This window comes from Macrotis lagotis, chromosome 1, assembly GCF_037893015.1.
Source record: "Macrotis lagotis isolate mMagLag1 chromosome 1, bilby.v1.9.chrom.fasta, whole genome shotgun sequence".
Lineage (NCBI taxonomy): Eukaryota > Metazoa > Chordata > Mammalia > Peramelemorphia > Peramelidae > Macrotis > Macrotis lagotis.
Genome location: NC_133658.1, coordinates 462,189,170 through 462,208,145, shown reverse-complemented (window position 1 = coordinate 462,208,145; position 18,976 = coordinate 462,189,170). Strand labels below are relative to the sequence as shown.

At 37.0% G+C, this 18,976-nt stretch overlaps 1 long non-coding RNA gene across 1 annotated transcript; it reads left to right on the top strand.

Moving 5' to 3' along the window:
- The first annotated feature begins 1,603 nt into the window (after window positions 1–1,603).
- LOC141519502 (uncharacterized) lies at window positions 1,604–16,580 on the top strand. The gene is made up of 3 exons (XR_012477354.1): window positions 1,604–1,970; window positions 10,322–10,506; window positions 16,391–16,580. It is a non-coding gene; the product is annotated as an uncharacterized LOC141519502 (long non-coding RNA).
- Window positions 16,581–18,976: the final 2,396 nt, after the last annotated feature.

Below are 18,976 nucleotides of genomic sequence, written 5' to 3'. Positions count from 1 at the left end.
CTCTTCCTAGGGAAAATGATGGTTGTCTTTTAGGGGCCGGGGGTGTAAAAATGATGTAAATTGAATAGGCAGAAAGGGCAAATCACTTTTGAGAGAAAATAATAATAATAATAAAAAATAATAAAATTCATATGATGTTTAAAGTTCATGAAAAGTTTTATACATATTATCTCATTTAAACCTTATAACAATCATGTGAGGTAATTCACAAATATTCCAGTTTTATAGATGAAGAGCCTGAGATTGAAATGAATGGTCACATGACTGGCAAAGTGAAAAGAGACAGGATTTGTACCCAGGTCTTCCTGCTTCCAAGTTCAACAGTCTTTGCATGATGTCATGGTGCTTCTAAGATAATGAGTCTGTTTTTAACATGTCAAGTTTCAACTGACAGCAGGCTATTTAAGTGGAAATGTGCAGTACACAGTGTACAGGGTTAGTGATTAGAAGAGGTTATGTTGGGAAAGGAAGCTTCAGGCATCATTATTATAACGCATTTGTAGAGATTTTCACAATTGTCTCAAATCACATTCACATCCTTCTCCCCTCCCAAACACCCCCATCTTTTGCAACTTGATCTTGATTATTATTCTAGGGTTATGATTTTAGATAGCAATCATTTATCAATAGGTTCAATCTGCAGATGAGGATAATAAAGCTAAAAAAAAATGTAAGGAACTTGCCTATGATCAAATGACTAGTTACCAACAGACTCATGCAACATGAGTTTTGAATCAGTCCAGTACATTTTTTTTTAGATTTTTTTCAAGGCAATGGGGTTAAGTGGCTTGCCCAAGGCCACACGGCTAGGTAATTATTAAGTGTCTGAAGTCAGATTTGAACCCAGGTACTCCTGACTCCAAGGCCAGTGTTCTATTCACTGCTCCACCTAGCCGCCCCACTGTGCCACCTAGCCGCCCCCCAGTCTAGTACATTTTGCACTGAATTTGATTTCCCATAGATGAACTGCTTCTCACAGATAGAAGTGAGCAATGACTCCCTGAGAGTGAGGGACTTGTTGGGGTATGGTGATAAATGTTTAACATCCAGCTATAGGATGGGGTTGGGGGATGTATTCAAGCATACTTTTACATTTAATCTACCTTAGCACTTTTTCTTTCACTTTCTTCACCAATCAGTAAAACAATAAACCGAGCTCTGATTTGTAGCATTCGAGAATTCTCAAGGGGTAAATGCTCACTCTGGAAATTTAACAATCAGGCTCCAATTCCTGCTGGCTCCAGCACACCCCTGGGGAATATCATTCAGGAAAGTATATAAAAGAGAAGATCAAAGACCTAAAGTCTAACTAAGGTGTAGAAAAGACCCACACTGAATGGGTTAGGATTTCTGTTCACTTTATTTGAGATTTTTATCAATCCTTCTTACCTCCCACCTTTCCTCACCATTTTCTGACTTCTTCCAGATTTCCTTCTATTTTTAATGCAATTCTAGTCTCTCTTCCTCTATTAAGCACCCTGAGAAATATTGAAATTAACACTCAGAACTGAACATGCACAGGGATCATTTTAGGACCAAAAAAAGAGGAAGGTTGACAGGGTGCAGGAAGGCATCTTTAATCATCTTGGCATATTCTGACAGGCTTGGCACAAGACAAAATTATATATTTAGCAAGTTAACTCAAATATTTAGTGGTCCTTTTAAGTGAGTAAGAGCTTTAGTTTTCATCCTTTGTGTGTCTATAAAATTCCCACTAAGGTGTTGATGGCTGGTAAAAGTTCCAGAGGCTACTTTGCCCCAGGAGTATTTGCATTTCACAAGGGAAAAAAGGTGAAACTAAAGACCAGAAAGGCTTTTTAAAAAGATGAATCTTTGAAAAAAGGAAGAAATTGTGTTTTAGGAGATTGGGAACTAACCTTGAAGTGAGGAGGCACTTGAGTTCAAGACTGGCCTCTTGAATAACAGCGCTGGAGAGAACTCTCTGAGGCTAAACAACAGAGAAGTTACAGGTAAGGGGAGCATCCTTGACTTTGAGTTCTCTACAATGAAACCACAGTTCAATTCCCTATCTCCTATATAAAGGGTTTTAAAGATAGATTCAAATACGTGCATATTGCAGATGGATGGATGGATGGATGGGACGGGTGGGATGGATGAAAGGATGGGTGGGATGGATGGAGCGATGGGATGGGTGGGGTGTGTGGGGTATGGATGGGTAGGTGGGTGGGATGATGGATAGGTGGCAGGATGGATGGATAAGTGCCAAGCATGAAGTCAGGAAGACTCATCTTCTAGAGTTCAAACCCTACTTCAGAGACTTCCTAGCTACGTGACCCTGAGCAAGTCATTTATCCCTGCTTGCCTTAGTTTTCTTATGTGTAAAGTGAACTGGAGAAAGGAATGCCAAACCACTACAGTATCTTTTCCAAAAGGCTCTAATAGGAGTCACCAAGAGTTGGACGTTAATGAAACTTAACATATAAGTATATATGTGTTTTTACATATACATAATTTTACAATGTAGTAACAAAATCACTCTGTGTCTATGTTATGTTTCAGTGGATAGAGGAGTAATATACCAATGACCCTGGGACTCAGTTTGTTTATCCATAAAATGAAGAGGGATTGAAATGGATGAGTTCTCCTTTGGTTCTAAATCTGTAGGTTCTCTTTTCCTGAATTGTTTTGCTAATTTACTGACAATGTGGCCATTCCTGAGGCAAAAAAAAAATATATATATATATCAGTCTGTTTCCCCCAAAATGCAATGTTTTCTCTAGGGGAAAAGAAATGGCATTTATAATTCAGGCTTCTGAATCTTCCCTAGTGTAAACGTGTTCATCCCTAAGAAGGTAAATGGATATTGCAGCCTTATGGAAACAAGATCGTTGGAGAAAATCTTTACTTTTCAGAAAACCAGTTGCCTAGAAAAACCCAAAGCATCACAGATCATAGACTCATTTCAGGACCAGTGCAATTTTGGGCTCCCCTTCTTGACTGGGACCAGCCTTTCCCTTAACACTAGGAAAAAAAGGAAAAACACTTCAATTACAGAAAATAAGTGTCAGATAATGAATTTCTCATACTTTCCTCTATCATTAATAAATGAGGTTATTTCCCCTTTGGCTCCCAGAATTAGATGTGACACAACACCTTAATACAATCAGTTTGTTCTAAGACCCTGATAATAGGAGCCCATCTGCTTGCAGACAGAAAGAAGAATTCATTATCTGCCCAGTAATTACTCTCAACAAAATATAAAGAGATTGCATGCACAGCTTTTTAGATTAAGTATGCTGTCTACCAGAATACCTTACTGCTCTGCAGTAATCAGGTTCAAGGAAGTGATAGTTGCAGATGACATTTAAACAAATTTTACAGTCAGTCTCTTTTGTGGTCTTGTTTGCCAAAAGCTTTGTATGAAGGGTCAATGGCAACACTGAGGTTGATTCTTTTTCTGCATTAACTCTAGTTATGATGAAAGGAATAAGAAGTGAAGAGGTTCTGGTTTAAAGAAGAAAGACAAAAAAATCAAACTGCATAAATAATCAGAGCAAACACTTGTAATCTGCATCTGTTTAATAATTTCAGTATCTAAAATAATTGTGAAAAGAGGCTCAGACCAAGGTGCAGAAAGAATTCTATATTGAAAAACCTATTTTGATATTGGGGGAAAAAAGCTTTGGACTGGTTGTTGGAAGATCTGGGTTTTAGGTCTAAATTTGCCACTAACTAGTTGTGAGACCTTGTATAAATCACTTAGTCTCTCTGAGCCTTAGGGTCTTCTGCATAATAAGAGGTTTCAGGTCTTTCCCAATTATAATTTAAGAAAAGTGACACCCCCTTGCTTAGCAATGAGGTTACATAGGGCTAAAAGGATTCTTAGCCAGGGTTATATTTCCCCAAGAATGGTTTACTCGGAGGTTTGTGCAGCATTAAAAAATTAAATAAATAGAATAAAGGGAAGCTTAGAAGAGTGTATGAAAACAATTGCTCAACATTTCTATCTCCCTAATAATTCAATTTGGTTTCAACTGTGTTCATTTTGAAGTGTTAAACTAATAAAGATTTACAACTCTCAAAAAATATGCTACTCAAAAATTGGTAATAACAACTGACATTTTTCATTTCACTGGAAGTTGGAAGAGTGGAAGTCTCTCCATGTCTACTAACTAAGTTTTCTAGATTGCCCATAGAGTATGTCAAAGTGATTCTCTGCTGCCCTTATTAAAACCCCCTGTACTATATTTTCCCAGACAATCCTTCAGTTTCGTTCAGTCCAACAAATATTATTAAGCACCTGCTGTGAGCTAGACTTTGAAGATACAGAGACAAAAATAAAAAGCATTCCCATCCTTAAGGAACTTACTTTCTAAGTTCCTTCTCATTACAACTTTTCCCTGGATCTTTTTCAGTAGCCAGCCCCAGTTCTTGGCTCATAGTCACTTCCTGTAGGTTTCTCATCTATTGAGTTCCCTAGCTTGTCTATTTTGCCTATTGACAATACAATCCCTTTATATTTCCCTTTTGTGCTACTTTCTTGGAAATGCAAACAACCCCTCTTTTAGGTGCTTTTAAATGTTTTATTGGAACATCTGGGTGGTGCTGTGGATAGAGGACCGGCATGGAACCAGGAAGAATCATGTTCATGAGTTCAAATCCAGCTTCAGACACATAGAGGCTGGGTGACCCTGCAAATTACTTAACCTTGTTTGCCTCTGTTTCCTCTTTTGATAGCTGGAGAAGGAAATAGCAAACCACTCCAAGTATCTTTACCAAGAAAACCCTAAAATGGAGTCACAGAGAATTGTACACAATATAACAACAAAATTCTTTATACAGTCAAAGAACCGTTGTTCAAATTCCACTTCTGATGTTTATTCTCTCTGTGAAGTTGAACAAGCCTTCTTAAACTTCAGTTTTTCCATCTGTAAAATGAAGGCATTTGTCTAAATGGTCCCTGAATTCTTTTCCAGCTTGAGGTCTATTATTCTACAAATATTAAACTCTTTTCTATGAGACAAACAATATACAGGATTCTTTGAAGCATATAAAGTGGTAAAATAACAAAGGGAAAAGTTACAGTTTACAATAGTCTTACCAGTTCTCTTCCCCTTCTAAACTCACTTATAAGGATATCTATTCTTTCTTGGGCTCTTCTTATTTGTCTGAATCTTCCTTTGGTCTTCTTCCTTGATACCTCCTTTTTTATTTAATATTTATTCTCATTTTGTACAAATAATGTTTTTTTACATTAATAAAATATTCTTAAGAGTCAATAAAATACCCCCTCCCCCACATAAATACAGACTTGCTTGAGTGATAAAGGCAAGAGAAAAAATTAAAATTAAAAAAATAATAGTAATAATTGTAGGTATGGCCAGGTGGCGCAATGGACGGAGCACCAGCCCTGGAGCCACGAGCACCCGAGCCCACATCTGGCCCCATACACCCAACAATCACCCAGCCATGTGACATGCAAGCCACCTGAACCCCACTGCACTGCAAAAACCAAAAAAAGAAAAAAAGAAAAAAAAGACCCAAAATAAAATAAAATAGTAATAATAGTAGGGGTGGCTGGGTGGCAGACAGAGCATTGGCCCTTGAGCCAGGAGCATCTGGGTCCAAATCCGGCCTCAGACACCCAATGATCACCCTGCTAAGCGGCCCCAGGCAGTCCACCCAACCCCATTTGCCCTGCACCCCCCAAAATAATAATAATAATAATAATAATAATAATAATAATAATAATAATAATAAATGTGCTTAAGTCTTTGTTCCAACACCAATAACTCTATTGTGGGTGGATCACATTCTTTATGATAAGTCCATGGCAAAAGTTACTTCCACATTTTTCCACCGTTGCCATTGCCGATTGCAACTCCCTCCTTTCGTATTTCTCCACTACCATGTACTATATTTTCTCTCTCCTTTCACTCTGACTCTTCTGTAGAGTAGCTGAGTGATGCAGTAGACAGATCCCCGGCTCTGGGGCCAAGAGGCCCTGAGCCCCCATAGCCACCTCTTAGGTCCAGCATCCACCTGATCCTATGGTCCCGGACAGGCCATCCAATCCCAGGCCCTTGCAAGAAGTAAAAAAGAAAATGTGTTATATCTGACCACTCTCCCCACATGGTCCATCCTCTCCTCTATCACTCACATTCCCCCCTTCCCCCAGCTGCCCCCTCCTTCTTACTCCAGATGTCTATACCCCATTGAGTATATATACTGTTTCCTCTCCTAACCACCTCTGATGAGAGTGAAGTTTCCCTCATTCCCCCTTACCTCCCCCCCTTCCATATCATTGCAATAGCTCATTGTAATAAAGAAAAATCTTATTATCTGAAATAACTTGGACTATTCCCCCTCTCCTTTTTCTTTCTCCCATTCCATTTCCCTTTTTTTCTATTGACTCCATTTTTACACCATATTTTATCTTAGAATTCAGCTTTCTCCTGTGCTTCAACTATAAAAACTCCCTCTACCTGCTCTATTAACTGAGAAGGTTCATATGAGTATTATCAGTGTAATTTTTCTATACAGGAATACATGCAGTTCATCATCATTAAGTCCCTCATATTTTCCCCCTCTCCTCCAATCTCTATGCTTCACCCAAGTCCTGTATCTGAAGATCAAACCTTCTGTTCAGCTCTGGCCATTCCAACAGGAACATTTGAAATTACCCTGGTTCATTGAAAGTCCATCTTTTTCCCTAGAAGAGGACATTCAGTTTTGCTGGGTAGTTGATTCTTGGCTGCATTCTAAGCTCTTTTGCCTTCCAGTATATTGTATTCCAAGCCCTGTGAGCTTTCAATGTAGTTGCTGCTAAGTCCTGTGTGATCCTGACTGCAGTTCCACGATATTTGAACTGTGTCCTTCTGGCTGCTTGTAATATTTTCTCTTTGACTTGGGAGTTCTGGAACTTGGCTATAATATTCCTAGGGGTTGGTTTTTTGGGATCTCTTTCTCTGGGGGATCGGTGGATTCTCTCCATTTCTGTTTTGCCCTCTGCTTCTAGAATATCAGGGCAATTTTCCTGTAGTAATTCTTTGAAAATGATGTCAAGGCTCTTTTCCTGATCATGACTTTCAGGTATTCCAATAATTTTTAAATTATCTTTCCTAAGTCTGTTTTCCATATCAGTTGTTTTTTCAATGAGATATTTTACATTTTCTTCTAAATTTTTCATTTTGGGGGTTTTGAAGTATTGATTCCTGATTTCTGATAAATTCATCAATCTCCCTGAATTCTATTCTTTGTCTGAAGGATTTGTTCTCCTCAGAGTTTTCTTATCTCTTTTTCCATCTGGCCAATTTTGCTTTTTAAAGCATTCTTCTCCTCCATAACTTTTTGAACTGTTTTATCCATTTGACCTAAGCTGGTTTTTAGCATGCTATTTTCTTCAACATTTTTTTGGATTTCCTTGACTAAGCTGCTGACTTCATTTTCATGTTTTTCCTGCATCTCTCTCCTTTCTTTTCCCAGTTTTTCTTCCAACTCCCTCATTTGATTTTCAAAGTCTTTTTTGAGCTCTGTCATAGCCTCATCCCAATTTCTGTTTTTCTTGGAGTCTTTAGATGCAGGAGCTTGTGCTTCCTCATCTTCAGACTGAGTATTTTGATCTTTCTTGGGCTCATTTGCAAAATATTTCTCAATGGTGTTCCTCTTTTTTCTCTGCTTGCTAATTTTCCCAGCCTAAGCCTATTTTTGGGGTGCTTCCTCAGCTTTTGGGACACTCCCACAAGGATCTCAGTGTATGAGGCTCTGTCCTCCCTCCTGGTCTTTGAATGACCATATGCGCACCCCTCTGCCATGGGGCCGAGGTGGGGGGGCCGCTGCTGTTTTATGGGAGGGCCTAGACTGGGATCAGGATCTGAATGTGTTTAGAGCCCCAGAGTCCTGTTCCAGAGGCAGAGAACAGAGCTAGGCAGTCTCTCTTCACTCCCCTCCCTAGGTTCAATGGGCTCATGCCCTGGAGGCTCCTGCTTACCAGCTCTGCCTGCTTCTGTTCCTGGATCTGGGCTGCTGAAAGACCACATTGCTAGCTGTGTGCCCTGAGAGCTGGGCTTCACGTGCTCACTCTGGCAGGGGTCCCCACTATTCCCCCACTTTGTGCCCGGTGCTCCCCAGGGCGTAGCTCAGGAGACTCCCCTGCTGCTGTGAGCCTCAGCTGCCAGCACCCTGGGGCTGCCTCCAGGAGTCTGAAGTTCTTTCGCTCTGATGGGTCACCCCTCTGGTGGCTGCCCCTCCAACCCCGGGGAGCAGAGCCTTTCTGCTCTTTTCCAGGTTACCTTGAGTAGGAGAACTGCCTCACTGGGTCCCTCTGTGGGTTCTGTCTCTCAAAAGTTTAGAGTCCTTAGCTTATGAGTTTTATGAGAGAGTGCCTAAGACAGGACAGGATCCTTTCTTGTTGTCATCTTGGCTCCGTCCCCCCATACTTCCTTTTTCTAGAAGTTGACCTAGGCTTTCAGATGACCTAAATTTACGCAGACCAAATGCTACATCATGTTAAGTTTCAACTGCTCTCAGTTTCTTAGATGGTGCAGAAGTAGATTCCTGGACCTGCAGTCAGGAAGAACTGAGTTCAAATTTAGCCTCAGAAACTTAGCAGCTATGTGACTCTGGGTCAGTCACTTAACTTCTGCTTGCATCAGTTTCCTTATCTGTAAAATATGAATGAATATAGCACATATTTCCCCAGGGTCACTGTCTCAAATGAAAAACAATTTTGTAAGTTAAGAAGAACTATGTGCCTGGGCAAAAAGTAAGCACTATAATAAATATTAGCTAATACTATTGCTCCTACTACCACTACTGCTGCTGCTACTATTACTACTTCTAACACTATCACCACTACCACACCACTACCACAACTAACATTACCACTACCACCACTACCATTACTACTATTGCTGCTATTACTGCTGCCACTGCTGCTTCTAATGCTACAATAATATTAGGAACTTTAATCTTCTAAATATTCTTAGGATACTTTAAAGCTAGAAGAGAACTGAAAGATCATTTTATCCATTCCTCATTTTATACATGAGAAGACTGAATCCTTATCTTTGAGTATGATAGATTTAGACATATGGTCTAAACTCCTTTTATTTGTGGTTTTATGACTCCACATACTCCAGCCCTATCCCATCTATCAGGCAAGTTTTTCTCCAGGATTAGCCTGAAATAAATAAACTACATTTGACTCCTTTACCTTAGATTCTCCTACCTTGAACCTATGGAAATTCTCTCTTTGTCCCCCCACCATCTGCAGAAAAGATTCTCCTATATAAACTTCAATCATTTGTCCCAGGTCCTAAGTTCTTCTGTCCTAATTCAGAAATCATCTTTTTCATCTTCTCAAGATATTGATGCCTATGGTCCCTAAAAACTCCCTCTCTTACTTTTGACCTATCTTCTTTTCTAGCTTCCAGTTTGTTAACAAAATTAAGAAGACATAGTTCTTAGGGTATGAAAAATGAATACCAATACTGAACCAAAAATATGATTTTATTCCTCTCAATTCCCACCCTCCCCTATCTGTCCTGCTTCCCATACACACAAGTCCAATAGGACTGCTTTACTAAAAACAAACAGTAATTAAAATACTCTTCCTTCCTCCACCCATACATACAACAAAAAAAGGGATTGGCACCAGACTGACAAATAAACTACATAGTTATAAAAATTAATTTAGAATATAGTAAAGACATAAAAGTTATTTCTTGTATAAAGATTTTTCCATTTACCTTAGCAAAATGGACCTGTTTTTTGTCACATGTACAAAGAATGATGAAACTATCAAGATTAACTCCACCAATATTCATACCTCATCAATACATACAATATATAATATCCACAAAAAAGCATATTAGACTAACACTGTCACAGACTTATATTTTATTACTACCTCTATTATTCCAAGAACCATATAAAGGAAGGCTCTCAAAAACTGAAATTCTTCCAAGTTCTATTTTTTCATTTTTTTCTATTGTCCAACAAATGAATATTTGCTACAATAATGCCCAAAGTTACAAGAATCCCAATGGAGAATTTGTGATATGCTTCTATTGACCATAATAATAATGTTTGTCCTTCATTTTCAAAGAAGACCGCAAGTGACTTACCCAAGTCATTTAAGTACTCCAGTTCTGCTGACTCTAAGAGCATGATTCAACTAAATAAAGATCTTCAGAAATTATCCTAAGTGAGCATCTTCCACATTACTCATTTCTCAGAAATAAAATATTATCCCAAAGTTTGTTGGAAGTAGCAGTTTACATAAAATAGTCTCATAATTTGCTGTAATTAATCTATAGTGACTTTAAAAAACTGATACAAAGCTTCCTTGACTTCTTAGCAATGTAGAGTAACAGAGAAGAGCATTGAAGTGAGAGTCGGGTGTCCTGGAATCTAGTCCTGGCTCTGTCATCAACTGTGTGACCTTGGGCAAGTCATTTGTGAAGTAAATGCTCACAATGGAAAATATAATCCGTTCCTGCAGATATGAGCTGGTTCCAAAATATCCCTGATCTTCATATCCAGGTAGGACTAAAAAAAATCTTTAAAACTGAACTAAGAAAATTCATAGCAGTGCTCTGCAGTAGGAAATCATTCTGGGTTTAAGAGTTAGAAGACCTGAACTCCTCTTTCCTCTGACATCTACTACCTTGTGTGAATCATTGGCAAGTTATTTAACTTCTTATTCTTAGTTTCATCATCTGTAATTGAACACAAACTCTGAAGTTTCTTCCATATCTAATATTATGAAAATATGAACATGCAAAAGGTAGCAAAGGTAAATATTGTGTATCAGAACTGAAAGAATAATTGAGAACTGATGATGAGGTCTAAATCAAGTGTAGAAGGGGGGAAGGGGTCCAAGAAAGATACAAAGTCAAGGGCAGGCTAAATGGTGCATCTATTGAATGATTTTTATGATACTCATAGGCTCTTTGGTAGACATATGGATATGTACCCCCCACCTTTTCTCTTAGTTCCTATAGATATATACTTTAGAAACGCATGATACAATCTATAGGAGTCTCAGTTTTTCTCATCTGTTAAAATAAAGTAAACTCCCATAGGTCCCTTCCACTTCTAAATTTTTTTCATTGTCCCCCAAGGTAAACAGTAGTTGCTTAGTCCTATAAAGGCAAAATTCAAGTGAGAACAAGGACCAAACAATTCTATCAGGAGTAGATCTTAATTGTCACAGTGTTAAGTTTGAAATAAACTCCCTACACCTATTCTGCTAATTCAACAAAGGATCCCTTTTACAGTTATACTTGAACATCATTTTGTGGAAAGAGTTTCAGGCTTGGAGTCAAAAGTCTGGAGTTCTACTTCCAACTCTACTAATTCTAGTAATTAAACCTCTCAGAGCAGTTGTGTCCTAATCTGCAAAATGGAAAATATAATACACTACTAACTTTTAATAAAGTAGTACAGATGGGAAATTCATTCCCAACAACTGCTATATAAATATAAGCTATGGTTCAACTTGTTCTGCATATTTTGATACAGATATAGGTTAGCATCATATACAATACTGTCTTGTATGTATTTTCTTACTTCTCCAGTTTCATAGATTATATAGTGTTTCTGGGCAGAAAGAACAGTCTTTTATATCACATAAAATGAAGGCAATGGGGGTAAGAAGAACAAACAGTATTCCCAAATATGGGACAATACTTTTAAATGCCCCAATGTGCTTATATTATATTCCTTGACTCTAAAAGCTAGTTAAGCGAACTACTTGACACCCCATAAAATAAGATTGAATTTTATGTACGTACAGCCCTAAACTTCCAAGAGTGTTTTTACTCCTTACTCATGCTATCAGTGAAGTTAATTTCAAACACATTCTTCAAAAACATAAATTATTTTTTAATTAAACAAAAACTAAATTGTTCTATTCCCTTCAGAAAACTTACAGTATTATTACACTTGACTTTAAATTTGAAAATTTGATATACTGTTCTGAAATGTTGTAAACTTGTCCTTCCATCTTGTTGTTAATAATGCAATTAGAAAATCTAGTTAGAGCTGAGGAAGTGGATAAATTGTACAGCTTTTTTAGTGACTATTAGGTTGGGTCATTAGAGAAAGGGAAGTTATTATTGCAAGTAATTTTTTTCAGTCTTAAAAATGTCTCCGTCACTACTTCTCTCCACTGAATAAATCAAAAAATCATGAAAAACAAATCTATGTTTTAAAACACACACCCTTGTAAAAATAAAATTTTTGCATTATCAGTGTTAGAAAATGGCTGTTAGATGGTGCAGTGGATAGATCACTAGGCTTAGAATCAGGAAGACTAATATTCCTGAGTCCAGATCCAGTTTCAGACATTTACTAGCTGAGTGACCCTGGAAAAGTCTCTTAACCCAGTTTGTCTCAGTTCCTTATCTATAAAAATGAGCTAGAGAAGGAGATGGCAAACCATTCTCTGTCAAGAAGACCCCAAACTGACTGCACAATAACAGCAAATGTCTGACAATATATGACTTCTCTGCATTTTAAGTTTATCACTTCATTGTTGGGAGACAAGTGGAATGCTCTATTTTCCTTCTTTAGGACTTGTGATTTATTACTGCAATGTTCTGAATTCTAAAGTCTTTCCAGATTGTTTTCCCTCCATAATATTGTTATTGGTTTATAGATTGTTTCCCCTAGATCTATTCTCTTCTCTCTTTATCTATTCAAAGAGAATTTTCCAGTTTCCTCTAAAACTATCCATATCATCATTTCTCATGACATAATTTTGTTGTTCAGTCATTGCAGTCATGTCTGCCTCTTTGTGACCCCATTTGAAGCTTTCTTGGAAAAATACTGGAGCCAATATGAGCTCAAAATGTTCTGCCACAGCTCAGGCACAAATAGTCCATGAGGAACATTTAGGGTGGATTCTCTAAATTTGAGCATCTCGAGTTTGCTTTGAACTCATTCAATTCTTCCTTGCTCAAAGAGCACAGTACCTTTTCTGATAAGGGCAGGACTTACTTGGCAGTCCTGTGCCAATGACTCCCATATTATGCAATCAATTCCAAAGTTCTTGAGAGCATTCTTGTATTTTTTTCCTGAGTCCCCTATGAGTGCTTGGCCTCTATGAGTTCTCCATAAAATAGTCTTTTTTGGCAAGCACACATTTGGCATTCGAACAATGTGACCAGCCCATTGTAGATACACCCTCTGTAGTAGAATTTGGATGCTTGGCAGTTTAGCTCAAGAAAGGACCTCAATGTATCTGTGTTCTTAATCCTGCCACCAGGTAATCCTCAAAATCTTTCCAAGACAATTTAAATAGAATTGATTCCATTTCCTGGCATTTGGTAGACCATCTAGATTTCAAAGGCATACAACATTAAGGTCAACACAACAGCTCTGTAGACCTTCTCTCCCACATTTTCCTTCAGAGTGTCCCAAATTCTGAGCTAGCTCTAGCAATGTGTTTGTTTGTGTGTTTGTGTGTGTGTGTGTGTGTGTGTGTGTGTGTGTGTGTGTCAACCTCATTATCAATGTGAACATCCCTGGAAAGCATACTGCCAAGGTAAGTGAACTTCTCCACAGTATTCAAAACTTTTCCATTTGCTCTAACCAATATGGATGATGTGGTGCTGATTAGTGAAACACCTGTGTTTTCATGGTGTTGATTGTTAAACCAAAATTAGCATAAGCACCAGAGAATCAATCCAGACTTTGTTGCATCTTAGCTTCAGAGGCTGCATTGAGTCTACAATCATCTGCAGAAAGAAAATCATGCACCAACACTCCCTCCACTTTGATCCTGGCTTGTATCCTTTTCACCACCATTAGTATGGTAACTGACCTTGATGATGTGTTGTTCATCATCATTGATAAAACGTGCTGAAAGTAGTTGACAACATGACTGAAAACATCATACTAAAAATGGGAGTAAAGCATGGGAGTAAGAACACGGGCTTTTTTTTCACTGCATTAGTGAATGAGAAATTGCCCATTATGCAGAACCCAAGCAAACATGTTGTTATGAAACTGACATACAATACTGATGATCTCCAGTTAACCAAATTTTGAAATAATTTTCCCAAAGCTCTCATGACTGACAGTATTAAAGACTTAGTCAGATCTACAAACATTGTGTATATAGACCTCTATTGGACTCCTTGCATTCCTGGAATTGTTGGACAAGTAAACCCCAAATAAACCACTCCTTTTCATAGAGTTATTATAACTTAGGTGCTTTTTTTTCAAAACTGCCCATACTTATCTTCTGATCATTTATCTAATGGATAATTATTCTAATTCTTAGCCTTATAATTTTGAATTCATTCCTAATTTTTCTTGGAAGTGAAAGCTTTATCAAAGAAACTTATTGCAAAAGACTTCTTCACCACACTTCATTTCTAATTTTTACTATATCAATGTTGTTTGTACAAGAATTTTTTATTTAATATAACCAAAATTATCCATTTTATCTTATCTTTTTTGATCCCATGTTTCATTAATAATTCTTCCCTTGCTGACTCTTTTAATTTGGTTATGATATCATCTCCATTTAGAACTTATCTTGGGGTACAGTATAAGGAATTGATCTTAAATGCCACTTTTGCCAGATTTTTGTTCAGTTTTCCAGCAGATTTTATCAAATAGTAAAATTTTCACCCTAGTAACTAGAGTTAATCTTTGAATTTATCAATCTTAATGAATCTTTTTTATGTTATGAATCTAATTTGGTTCACTAATCTCTCATTATCATCTATTCTGTCTCTCAATCTCTCTCTCCCTTGTTCACTCCCCAAATCATACATTGAAATAAGTTTGACATATTGTACTGACAGACTGTAGATTTTTTAAAGAGCCCTCAATCTTGTTGTCATTGAGTATCTGGTCAACAGAAAAAGGAACTGACCCAAGTAAACTTTCAAAAGTAGGAAAGGGGTACTGCTAAACTGTACCACTAGATAACTGTGTGGTTTTAGTCAAAGCATCACCTTTATGGGCTTTGTTTTTGTTGTTGCTTTTTAAATCTGTAAAATAAGAGCATTGGTTTAAATGATCATTGAGGGACTGCTGTTCTCTGTGATTTACTGTAGCCTAGTGAATAAAGCTTCAGTTTTTTCAAGTTAGGAAACCTAAGCTCAAATCCCACTCTGACACTTAATACTTCTGTGTTTATAAGGGTAAGTCAATTAATCTCTCTGACCTTCAGTTTCTTCATCTATTAAAGGGAAATGACAGTACCTTAGTACTGAGACTTAACAATAATAACTACAGCAGCTCAACATTATTTAAGACTTACAAAGTATATTATAAATATCTCATTTGATCCTTATAACAAGCCAAGAAGATAAGTGCTACTATTACCCCCACATTAGGAAAGGAAACTGAGGCAGGAAAGATTAAGTAATTTGACCATGGTCACACAGTAAGCATGTTTGGGAGGCCATCTTTCTGACTTACATAGGGCTTTATTCACTGTGCTTTTTAGTTGACAATATAGTAAATTGTAAACTGCTATGTTTCAATTGGGAATAAAAAGGTAGTGGTCTTCAGTGTGATAGAAATCTCCAAAAATGTATATTCATTAAACTTTTGGTAAAATTTATAAAGTAAATACTGTGCAAGTTTCCAATCTTTAATCTGATTTTACATAGATAATACAAATTTGATACTTGTTGCAATCTCAAAATATTTTGTTATTCATATATAGATACAAAATGATCTCAAAATTATTGGATTTTAATTCTTTTAGTCTTGTTTTAATTAAGTTTAAATCTCTGAAGCATCTTTACTGAGCATAGTTCATTAATCTATCTTTTTTTCCCTTTTTTTCTTTAAGTGACAGTCTTAAAAACAAAGTCTTCTAGAGCTTTAGATATTTTCAAATACTTATGTTAATCACAAAATATGGCAACATTCATCCAGTCAGTCATCCTTCTGGAAAAGTATTTCCACGGTAGTATGGAACAAGTTTAAAATTTTAATAAGAACAGGATATTTGAGTAGCACAGCATACATTTTTATCTAAATTCATCATTACTAAGTTTTTTACCTTCTGTCTAGTATAAATATAAAATCAATGTCTATACCATGCCAAATAAACAACAACAAAAAAAATCACTTGAATACTTTTGAAAAAAAGACCAAGGTCCCTCTCCTTGTCTATTTCCCTGAAACAGGGATTAGTTTTCCATAAAAGGTAACAAAGGTGTTCTTTGAAATTGCCTGGTCCCGCCTCCCTGCATAAAATGGTGGTGTCTATTCAAATAGATGAATGTTTGAAAATCCAACACCCTGCCCCCATGAACAGATGTTTTCCATATGAAGGAGTGGGTGAAGGAAGGTACCATTTATAGAAGCTAAAAACTAATGTCTCCTTGTTGCATTTGCTTGCTATATTAGAGCTAAGTAAACCTCCTTTTTTTAACTGTACCAACATTTACAGATGCATTATTTTGTCCTTGAATTGTGAGACCGGGCATCAAGTCCACCCCTGATGGACTTCAAAAATCCAGATATTTGTGTTCACACAGGTAAAAACACCACACTAATTAAATTAGAAATAATAGTGACATGATGGAAAATGTGATAGATTTGGAACTATAGATTTTGAGTTCAGATCCCATCTCAGTGATCATGAACAAATGATTGGTCTATCATTTTCTAATCTGTAAAATGAAAGGACTGAACTAAGTGACCTCCCTAAGTTCCCTCCTGGTTCTAAATTTGTTGTTTTGTATGAATTTTTTTCTCTTTTCCTCATGAAGTTTTCATGTTATACAGAAAACTATGGAGGCAATAGAGGGTGGGGGAGGGAGGAAGAAAAAGGCAGTGAGAGACAGGGTGGGAAGAGGAACATTCAAAGATCAAATAAAGATTAAAAGAAAACAGAACTTGGCCATTTGAATCCAAAAATCAGAATTTCTCATAGCTAAATTTGATTGCCAGCTTCACCTAGCCTCCTTAGTCCCCCATGGATAGCCCATGCTCTCACTGTAATATGTGACTATGGCAACCTGTACCCTATGATGCTTTCCCTGCTCCTGATGAACAATGACCATGTGGCCTTTTATAATTGTCTGCATAGGGTTCTGACTTAAATTGGAAACTTCAATACAATTTCCTTCTCATATACCTGCCTTTCCAGGGAGCTGGATCATGTGTCAGTCATGGGCCTACAAATGTTGTGGTTCATGTCACAAGAGATCCATATACATTGTGAGCAAGCTAACCAGAGTGAAACCTGAATTTTTAGATATGTAGCCAATGTGGTTGTCCATACCAATGTCAGTGATTTTATATGCTGAAATTAGACAGAGAACAGAGCTACTCTGTTCAGAATAGAAAGTATCATGTGATACAATGAAATGAATATTGGATTTTGAATAAGGGACTTACCTTCAAATCCAAGCTCTTATCATCTGTGTAACTGAGGGCAAGTCACATAACTTCTGTCTCAATTTCCTTATCTGTAAAATGTTGCGGTTGGAAGAAATAAAGTCTTGCCCACTTGTATGTAACTATGTGAATGGGGTGGCTAGGTGGAGCAGTGGATAGAGCACTGGCCCTGGAGTCAGGAGTACCTGAGTTCAAATCTGGCCTCAGACACTTAATAATCATCTAGCTGTACGACCTTGGGCAAGACACTTAACCCCATTGCCTTGCAAAAACCTAAAAAAAAAACAAAAAACAAAAGTAAATATGTGAATCTATGTCTTCATTTTATATATTCCTATACTTAGAGTTGTGCCTATTTGGCAAGGCTGATGAATTTCTTGATGGATAGTCACACTTTGTGGTGTCATTTGAAAGGTGAAATTTCTCCTCAAATTTTCCTTTTCTCTATTTGATCAAAATGTATTTTTAAGTGCTTATTTATCAAGCCCTAGAAACTCAAACACAATCTAATGAGAAGATAACAAATAAGAAAACAAGAACAAACAAGATGCATACAGGATAAATGTGAGATTATCAGTAAAGGGGCAGTAGGAAAGGTTTCTTGAATAAGGGAACTTTAGATGGAGTTTGAAAGAAGCCAAGAGGGCAAAAGTTAGGGATAAGGAAGAAAAGAATTCCAGGAATGGGTAACAGCTAAAGAAAATGAACTAGGGAGATGTAGTGACTCGTGTGAAGAGCAAACAAGAAATGCAATGTCACTGAATCAGATTATGTTGTAGGAAATAAAGTAAATTGGGTATGGATTCAATAAGTTGCTTTTAAATTTAATATTTTCTGAATCTTCTGTTAAGCACCAATGGTTGTCATATTAACAATATGAAATCTATAACTTTGAGGGGTAGGCTGAAGAATACTTCTCAGAAATCTCAACTGTTTTAAAAAAAACAAACCTTAAATCTGTTTGTTCCACATATTACGCTAAAGGCATATATTAATGAATTTAACAACAAATATTTATTTAAACTATCTAAAATGTGCATAATAAACTGCTAAGTATTAGGGGAGAGAATGTTCATATATTTGGCAATGACAATGCCCACCCTTAAAAAAATCACAAAACTTACAATTTGATAAAGATCTCAGAATCCATATAGTCAAACCTATACCAAAACAGAAATCTCCAGAATTTGGGGGTAGTTGGTTGAGTAAATTAATCAAATTATCACTCCTTCTAAAATAAGTAATAAAAGCACCTTGGTATCTTAACTTAAGTGAATGATTTTTAGTTGAATGCCATCAATCACTCAAAGACATTATAAATAAGTGTGAAAAGACTTAATGAATTAAATGTTTCTGATTAGTCTCTGGATGAATTGCTAGTGACTTTACAAAAAAAAAATAAGACCAGATGAAGAAATTTGGTAATATCCTTAGAATACAAAATATCAAGCCAGTTTGAGCTCAAGAGAATTTCAGATAGAATAGATCTGTGCCTCTGAGAAGAAATAAGTCTCCTTCTCTACTCTCTTGTGAGTTCTGAAGGTGGGGAATTTTGAGTTCCCCATTTGCCTTTCAGCATTTTACCATTGCCCACCAAGAGATCACTGGGAGCCAGGAACAGACTAGATGCAAA